General features: G+C 29.4%; 3 non-coding genes across 3 annotated transcripts in view; all 3 read right to left on the bottom strand.

Annotated features, from left to right (window-relative positions):
• Positions 1 to 1,637, bottom strand: part of LOC145847140 (small subunit ribosomal RNA) — a 1,808-nt gene extending 171 nt beyond the window's left edge. The window contains exon 1 of the ribosomal RNA XR_014371085.1: positions 1 to 1,637. This exon is cut by the window's left edge and continues 171 nt beyond it. This is a non-coding gene — a ribosomal RNA (small subunit ribosomal RNA).
• Positions 1,638 to 5,480: 3,843 nt separating this feature from the next.
• LOC145847141 (5S ribosomal RNA) lies at positions 5,481 to 5,599 on the bottom strand. The gene has a single exon (XR_014371086.1). It is a non-coding gene; the product is annotated as a 5S ribosomal RNA (ribosomal RNA).
• Positions 5,600 to 8,454: 2,855 nt separating this feature from the next.
• Positions 8,455 to 8,573, bottom strand: LOC145847149 (5S ribosomal RNA). The gene has a single exon (XR_014371094.1). It is a non-coding gene; the product is annotated as a 5S ribosomal RNA (ribosomal RNA).
• Between the last annotated feature and the right edge of the window lie 1,427 nt (positions 8,574 to 10,000).

A 10,000-nucleotide genomic window follows, 5' to 3' on the forward strand; every position in this document is an offset into this window, starting at 1 on the left:
GTACAAAGGGCAGGGACGTAATCAACGCAAGCTAATGACTCGCGCTTACTGGGAATTCCTCGTTCAAGGGAAACAATTGCAAGTCCCTATCCCTAGCACGACCGGGGTTCAACGGATTACCCGGACCTTTCGGCCTAGGGAACACACGATGATCCGGTCAGTGTAGCGCGCGTGCGGCCCCGAACATCTAAGGGCATCACAGACCTGTTATTGCTCAATCTCGTGTGGCTAAACGCCACTAGTCCCTCTAAGAAGTTGTCTCCGACCCAATGGGTCGAGCAGCTATTTAGCAAGTAAGAGTCTCGTTCGTTATCGGAATTAACCAGACAAATCGCTCCACCAACTAAGAACGGCCATGCACCACCACCCACAGAATCAAGAAAGAGCTCTCAATCTGTCAATCCTCGCTGTGTCCGGGCCGGGTGAGATTTCCCGTGTTGAGTCAAATTAAGCCGCAGGCTCCACTCCTGGTGGTGCCCTTCCGTCAATTCCTTTAAGTTTCAGCTTTGCAACCATACTTCCCCCGGAACCCAAAGACTTTGGTTTCCCGGAAGCTGCCGGACAGTTCTTAAGTTCGACACTGCCCGATCGCTAGTCGGCATCGTTTAAGGTCAGAACTAGGACGGTATCTGATCGTCTTCGAACCTCTGACTTTCGCTCTTGATTAAAGAAAACATTCTTGGCAAATGCTTTCGCAGTCGTTCGTCTTGCGCCGATCCAAGAATTTCACCTCTAACGGCACAGTACGGATGCCCCCGTCCGTTCCTATTAATCATTACCTCGTGCTCCGAAAACCAACAAAATAGAACCGAGGTCCTATTCCATTATTCCATGCAACATTATACAAGCGTAAAGCCTGCTTTGAACACTCTAATTTTTTCAAGGTAAACTTGCCGGACCACCGCAACACTCAGTTAAGAGCACCGCGAAGGCACCGACCAACAAGAACAACAAGGCCAGTGCTAGCCTTTCGACCGACCAACCTCGCCGTCCCTATATCCAACTACGAGCTTTTCAACCGCAACAACTTAAATATACACTTTTGGAGCTGGAATTACCGCGGCTGCTGGCACCAGACTTGCCCTCCAATGGATACTCGTTAAAAAGTTTAAAGTGTACTCATTCCAATTGCAGGACCTCGTACGAGGTCTGCATTGTTATTTTTCGTCACTACCTCCCCGAGCCGGGAATGGGTAATTTGCGCGCCTGCTGCCTTCCTTGGATGTGGTAGCCGTTTCTCAGGCTCCCTCTCCGGAATCGAACCCTGATTCTCCGTCACCCGTTACAACCTCGGTAGGCCGATACCGTACCGACGATAGTTGATAGGGCAGTTGCTTTAATGAGATGTCGCCAGCACTAGGCCGTGCGATCCGCAAGCTTATCCAGAGTCACCATTGTAACGACCCGAAAGCCGGTTAGTTTTGGTCTGATAAATGCGCGCCTCACGTCAGTTCGGCGCTTTACGCATGTATTAGCTCTAGAATTGCCACAGTTATCCATGTAAAAGCGTACAATCAAATGAACCATAACTGATTTAATGAGCCATTCGCAGTTTCACTGTACGTGAGCTCGTACTTACACTTGCATGGCTTAATCTTTGAGACAAGCATATGACTACTGGCAGGATCAACCAGATAACTATCCGAGGGCGTTTAAACCCGTTGCTCGACTGAGCGTTTTTACTGTATAAATACAGACCTTTTCTATCACTCGGCTTAAAAGCCTTGCGAACGTTACTGAAAGTCGGCGCCGGCCTTTTGCTGTTTAAAGCGCCAGCCCGCGTCGACTGCAGCATGCAGCTATACAACTGACTGTTCTTTCTCCCGACCAACCGTTTGCCTTCTGCCGGTTAACTCGTCAGCAGCAACACGCCATCTGTCTGCTGCAGTTACCCGCCTCGAGCCGTGCCTGCCTGCGTCGGCTACTCGTCTCGACGACTTCGCAAAGCTATAAGCCTACCGCCGCTGGACGCTTGTAGTTTTTCATACGCTGCTCCAATGCGTTTACATAGCACGTTCGCCGCCGCTGCAATAGCCGCGCCTCGGGTGCTAAACAGTAATGCTTTAAGCCCGCTTTCTCGTCAAGTCGACCGAACGCACAAACACGTCTCTCTCACTAGTGTAAAGTAATGCATACGTGTATGATGCTCAAATGTTGCTGTTGAACTTTTTTTGCCGATTTTTTCCGATTTTTTTCAATTTCTTTGTTTCTTTTCGATTATTTTAATGTTTTAAGCTTATTTATGCTACGTTTAAATGTTTTAATACTTTTTTATACTTTATTTAATATGTTTAAAAGAAATAAATAAAAAAAAATATGTATAAACTACTTTTTTTAATGTTTTAAATATATATATATTTATTATAAATAAACTTTATTTGTATTATTTTTTATTTAAGCGTACTTTTTAAATCTTTATATTTGTTTTATCGTTTTAAGCACATTGCGATAAATATAATAAACAAAAAATTGAATAAAAATAATAATAATAAAAAAAAAAAAAAAAAAACATAAGCTTATTTTATATTTTTATTTTATTTTTATTTAAACTTACTTTTCAAACCTTAATACTCGTTTTATTTTTTTAAGCAGATTGCGATAAATATAATAAACAAACAATTAAATGAAAATAAAATAAAAAAATCAAACATAAGCTTATTTTATATGTTACATTTTATCTTTATTTAAACTTACTTTTTAAACCTTTATAGTTGTTTTATTTTTTAAGCACATCGCGATAGATATAATAAACAAACAATGAAATAAAAATAATAATAATAATAATAATAATAATAATAAAAAATCATAAGCTTATTTTGTATGTTTCATTTTATTTTATTTAAAACTTACAATTTAAACCTTTGTATTTGTTCTATTCTTTTAAGCACATCGCGATAAATATAATAAGCAAACAATTTAATAAAAGTAAAATAAAAAAACAAACATAAGCTTATTTTATATGTTTCATTTTATCTTTATTTAAACTTACTTTTTAAACCTTTATAGTTGTTTTATTTTTTAAGCACATCGCGATAGATATAATAAACAAACAATGAAATAAAAATAATAATAATAATAATAATAATAATAAAAAATCATAAGCTTATTTTGTATGTTTCATTTTATTTTTATTTAAACTTACTTTTTTAACCTTTATAGTTGTTTTATTTTTTAAGCACATGGCGATAGATATAATAAACAAACAATAAAATAAAAATAATAATAATAATAATAATAATAATAAAAAATCATAAGCTTATTTTGTATGTTTCATTTTATTTTTATTTAAACTTACTTTTTTAACCTTTATAGTTGTTTTATTTTTTAAGCACATGGCGATAAATATAATAAGCAAACAATTAAATAAAAATAATAACAAATAAATAAAACAATACGGCTAAACTATAAAAAGAAAACTAAATAACTGATAAATACTTGTAAAACATTATTTGAAAAATGTATTTTGAAACACAACACGATTGATTTATAAATAATAATATATTTTTAATTTGTGTAGTTCATTTAAAGTAGTCTCCCTTTTTGCTTCTGGTTTTATTAGAGTTATATATAACAATAAATGGTGTAGTTTATTTAAAGTAGTCTCCCTTTTTGCTTCTGGTTTAATTAAAATTATATAACACATACTATAGTAAGTTAAATAAACTATAGTAACTTTATAAAACTACTTTACAAAATACATTTGTATAATTTAATAACTTTAAAATAACTATCAAGAATAAAATAGAATAGCTTTAAGTTTAGTATACAATTGGTATGTAAATTGTGTAGTTTATTGAAAGTAGTCTCCTTATTTGCTTCTGGTTTTACTTGAGTTACATAACGTTAAATAAACATACTTAATAAACGTAACCATCAATACTGTCATTTTAATAAAACTAAGTACAAATACATTGAATTAACATAGAACTTTAAAAAGCCTTCGCTAGTATCTGTTGGTAACAGTAAATAACCTATTATGACTCACAATACAGGAGTGCGAAATTTATTTTTCATTTGATTTTTCAGGTATTTATTTATTTGTGGAAATAAACTTTTTTATTACATTAGAAACTAATTGAATTTTTCCTATAACTATACCTATTATTATATTTAGTATGCTTAAAAGTAATAAAATGACACGTCGCGATTATATAATAAACAAACAATCAAACAAACAAAGAAAAAAAAAAAAAAAAAAACTATTTTTTTAAACTTATATTTCAACTATATGTCTTATTTTATTTTCATTTAAACTTACTTTAAACCTCTGTATTTGTTATATATATATTTCAACACAATACGATTAAACTATAAGACAAACAACAAAATAAAATAATCACATTAATAAATACACTAAGCAAATAGCTAGAATAAATATAAATAGTTCAATATATACAATATATTTCTTCCATTTTTAAGTTACTTGTTAAACATATTTATTTAAAAATGTTTCTTTAGAATATAAAACTAACAGTTCTACAAATAAAGAAATTAAAAAGCCAATACACATAACACTAACTTTTCATAAATTAGATATGCAAATATGAACAAAATAGTAACTAAATTCTAAAGCTTTTGTAAACTGTGAACTTATAAACTTATAATAATAATTGCATATTCACCATTCACAATAGCTTTTTATTTAGTACACAACTGGTCTGTAAATTGTGTAGTTTATTGAAAGTATAATCCCGTTTTGCTTCTGGTTTAAATAAAGTTATACAACACATACTAAAGTAAATTAAATAAAGTAATTCACTACTATCGTATTAAATAAAACCAATTTACAAAATACATTAATTTAAATTAAAGTGAACTTTGAACTTATAATAATAATTGCATATTCACTATTCAGAATTTCTTTAAATTTAGTACACAACTGGTCTGTAAATTGTGTTGGTTCTATTCAAGTACTCTCCTTGTTTGTTTTGTTTTAGTTGTATTTATTTTTAGATACTAGCACATTCAATACACATAATAAAGTAAACCAAATAAACTCTATTAATTTAAACTAAGTACAAATACATTAAGTTAATACAAAACTTTAAAAAGCTTTTGCTAGTATCTGTTGGTAACAGTAAATAACTTATTATGACTCACAATACAAAAGTGCAAAATTTATTTTCGTTTGATTTTTCAAGTAGCCACGCTTTTATTTGTTTTTGGACAAAAAGACTTTAAAGTTTTAGTATAAAAGACTAGTTGTATTAATTTTAACTCAGAAAATTGTACTCTACAAGATGGTGCCATTATTTTTTCGATATCTCAAACTGGTCAAACCACTTTTTTAGCGCTCTAATTGGTTTAAACAGCAAATAAGCAAACAGCAAATAACGTTATCTGATTGGCTAAGGTTTTTGTTTGCTAATAACTAGAATTTTCTTTTCTTTTAAGCGTTAAAGAAATGTAAATAAACGAGTAATAAGTATAAATAGGTCAGAAAGAAAAATAGTACAAAAAAGATGAATTCAAAAAGCAAAGGCCTACGGCACGTGGTATTCCCAAGCGGTCACCCATCTAAGTACTAACCACGCCCGACACTGCTTAACTTCCCAGATCGGACGAGATGGGGTGTACTCAGTGTGGTATGGTCGTAGGCGTTTGAAGGCGTTTACAAGCCTTTATAAACCCTTCGGTTTATTTAAAAAACCTATTTGCACTTGATTTACAATCAATTTGATATTTTAAAATTATTCCTTATAAAATTTTAACCTGAATTAACTTTTTTTTTGTTTTTTTAATCAACAGTTACTCCCAAACTGTACTAAAACTGTATTGTAACTGTACAAAAGTGTTTGTTTAAATAATTGTTATCTATAAATTACCTAAGACCAGGAAAAGTAGAAGTAAAGTTTATTGAATTATTAAATAAATAAAATAAAATCGTAAAATAAAATAATACAATATGTTTACAATTTGTCATTGATCTATCCATTTATGTTATTGCATTACAAATACAAACATTGCATACATTCAAGAGTATTATTCATCAATCTTTTCAATATAATAAGTTTTAAATTTATATTTATTTTTAAATAATTCCTGACATTTTAGATTACCTGAGATTTTTTTTTAATTAAATTAATTTTAGTAATTAAATACTTGACGTTCTATTTTGTTTAATTTGATAACTCAACCATGTTTATTTTTTTTACTAATTTAAAAGAACTATTAAACTAAAAGACATTACATACAGCTTCTAAAAGTTTTAAACACCTTAAAAAATATTATTATTTTAAAGATATATTAAAGAACTAAACAGATATTACTCCTAAAAAATCTTGTTAATAATATATAAAAAGTACTCAAAGTCAGACTCGGAAATATATATACTGTTGTATATCTTACTTGAAGTTCACTGTAATTGACACTGTATAACAAAATTATAAAAATCAACCTATTTATATAGCAAAATATTTCTTTATCTTTGTCGTGGCGCGGTGGGTCAGTGGTCTTATCAGCTGACTCATAAGCAGAAGGTTGTAAGATCGAATCCCGCTAGTCGTCACGAAACACCACTATCGTTCAATGTTCGGGCTTCAAATTCTTTGAGATTATACTGTACTATTTATCTATCTAACTAATCTATCTAACAAATGTTGTTCAATCTAGGTTGTGGGTACTTGGGTCGAGTAATGCCTTTGACTTACAATCTGTTGTGGATTGACAATATTCCTCTATCTATCATTAAACAAATCTATCTAATAAATGTTGTTCAATCTAGGTTGTGGGTACTTGGGTCGAGTAATGCCTTTGACCTACAATCTGTTGTTGATTGTCAACATTCCTCTATCTATCAATAATGATTATATTCAATAATAAATGTTGATTAATTCAGTTGTAAGAAAACCAGTGCGCTGGTTAGGTTGGGTAAGGCCTTCGACTTACAATCTTGGGGATTATCAACGTTCATCACAAGTACAGTAACGATCTCATTGAATTTCCAGTTGGAACATAGGATTGTAGTGGTGGCCTACTTTGTAGGTTTTTTGCCTAGTTTGTTTTTTGCCTAGTAGTGTTTGCCTAGTTTGACAAACTATAGTATATATATTGTATAACTTTACTTGTATTATTTTTTATTTAAATTACTACTTATTATTAAAGAATTAAATTTTTTTAGAAAAAAAAACTATGTATTTTAACTAATGCTTATATTATATGTTTTGTTTTATTTTTATTCAAACTTACTTTAAACCTCTGTATTTTTTATACAATACGATTAAACTATATAACAGAAAAATAATTAAATAATCAAACTATTGAATAAGCAGTTAATTAGTGTGTTTTTTTATGCTTCTTTCATTTTTAACTTACTTGTTAACCATATTTCTTTTATTAAAGTATAAAACTAACAGTTACTAAAATAAAATAATCATAAAGTCAATACACAAAACACTAACTTTTTATAATTTAAATATGCAAACATGAATATAGTTATGAATCTATTATTTATTCAAATAGAATTATTCAAAGCTTATAATTATAAAGCTTTTGTATAATGTTTCAATTACAGTGAACTTTAAGTAAGATAAGTTTTTTTTTTTGTAATAACTACAAAATTGGTATTTTAGTTTATTATTAGTAACTAAATACTTATATTTATTATATTTAAAAAAAAACATCTATACTAACTCTAATTTCAAAGCATATTAAATACAAATTTTACCAACTAAATATTTATTTTTATTTTAATTATTATAACTTTCAAACATAAGCTTGTATACCTTATATACCTATATACCTCATATAGTAGGCTTGACATAACATAACATTATTTAATTCTTTTTGTTTGAAATAAACTCATTTAGTTATTAGTAAATTACAACATAAATGTTTATAACAATATAACTAAGATTTAGCTTTTGAGTTAGTAAACTTTGATAGTTTTCTTTTAATAGTTTAATAATCTTTATTTAAGTTCAAGCAAAATTGCTATATATTTAATACACATACAAAAGTAAACTAAGTAAACGTAATTCAATAGTTTCTATTAAGTAAAAGTAATTACAAATACATTAAGTTAATACAAAACTTTAAAAAGCTTTTGCTAGTATCTGTTGGTAACAGTAAATAACTTATTATGACTCACAATACAAAAGTGCAAAATTTATTTTCGTTTGATTTTTCAAGTAGCCACGCTTTTATTTGTTTTTGGACAAAAAAACTTTTAAGTTTTAGTATAAAAGACTAATTGTATTAATTTTAACTCAGAAAATTGTACTCTACAAGATGGTGCCATTATTTTTTCGATATCTCAAACTGGTCAAACCACTTTTTTAGCGCTCTAATTGGTTTAAACAGCAAATAACGTTATCTGATTGGCTTACGTTTTTATTTGCTAATAACTAGAATTTACTTTTCTTTTAAGCGTTAAAGAAATGTAAATAAACGAGTAATAAGTATAAATAGGTCAGAAAGAAAAATAGTACAAAAAAGATGAATTCAAAAAGCAAAAGCCTACGGCACGTGGTATTCCCAAGCGGTCACCCATCTAAGTACTAACCACGCCCGACACTGCTTAACTTCCCAGATCGGACGAGATGGGGTGTGCTCAGTGTGGTATGGTCGTAGGCGTTTGAAAGCGTTTACAAGCCTTTATAAACCCTTCGGTTTGTTTAAAAAACCTATTTGCACTTGATTTACAATCAATTTGATATTTTAAAATTAATCCTTATAAAATTTTAACTTGATGTAAGTATTTTTTTTATTAAAACCTTTTTTTTTGGTGTTTTAATTACAATTACTCCCTGTAACTTTATTTAAGACTTTGTTTAAAAGATTGTTAACTATATTCTATATTAAATACTATGATTAGAAGTAAAGTTTATTAAGTGATTAAACTAAATAAAAAACAATGTTAAAATAAACATGTTGTGTTTAGTTTGTTTTACTATTTCTCATTGTTCTATTTATAGATGGTTTTGTTTTACTTCAAGAATATTTATAGTTAGTTTCTAAAGAATATCTCATACTACATCAGATTTTACGATTAACTTAATTTTAGGTAATAAAATATTTGACGTTTAATTTAATAACTCATCTATGTTTATGTTATAAAATAATAGTATCTAATACACATACATTATAATATAATAATATGTATAACTAGTTGTTTTACTTTAAAATGAATAATTAAGTGGAAGAATTAAAAGAACTCACATTTTTGAAGAGAGCGTGGAAAACCAGAATAGTCTTTTAAAACATTTATTAAATTATCGATAAATATAGAATACAATAGAATTAAACATATAAACGTAACTGTGGTTGCTTAGAAACTGAACAAGAAAATTTTTAATAAAAATATAAAATAGTTATTATATAGAATTAAAATAAAATAAAAGTAATATAAATTATATTTTTAAACTAAATAACAATTCACGAGCAATATTAGCGCATATCAGAGTATGAGTTTATAATAAAGGAATTGCTTCCTTGATGTTGATACTTACCTTATTCAAATAGAATACATTTTCAGCAATCAGGCTTGTGTTTATCTTAGCGCGCGTAACACAACGTTTGTGGGTTTTGGCACACTTTTGTCGATAGTGGGCGCCCCGCCTTTTAAGTACAGAAATTTCGGGAATTTTCGATTTTCGGAATTCTGACTCGACAGATCGTTTTTGTTTGGTCCAGAGACCCCGTAAAAAATTTTTCAGCCCATTTGAAGCATGATGAAAAAATGTTATTTCGACCCCCTTTTTTTAGGGGTTACGGGGACATCAACCCATTTTTTGGGAATAAAAAACTCCTAGAAAAGGACCACTTTTCTTCTTTTTTCGAATTTCGACTTTTTATTTTTTTGGAAAATTTTTCTATTTTCTTTGTTTGTTCTATTATAATGTCGAAAATATTTTTTTTGAGCTTCGCAACGCATAAGGACTAACGTAAGGTAAGTTTTAAAAGATTTTTTTTTTCGATAATTTTTTCTATATTTTTTGTTTGGTCCATTACAAAGTCGAAAATATTTTTTTACGGCTTCTAAACGCGTGTAGATTAACCG

Source organism: Thalia democratica, unplaced genomic scaffold, assembly GCF_965202585.1.
Source record: "Thalia democratica unplaced genomic scaffold, ktThaDemo2.hap1.1 HAP1_SCAFFOLD_828, whole genome shotgun sequence".
NCBI classification, from domain to species: Eukaryota; Metazoa; Chordata; class Thaliacea; order Salpida; family Salpidae; genus Thalia; species Thalia democratica.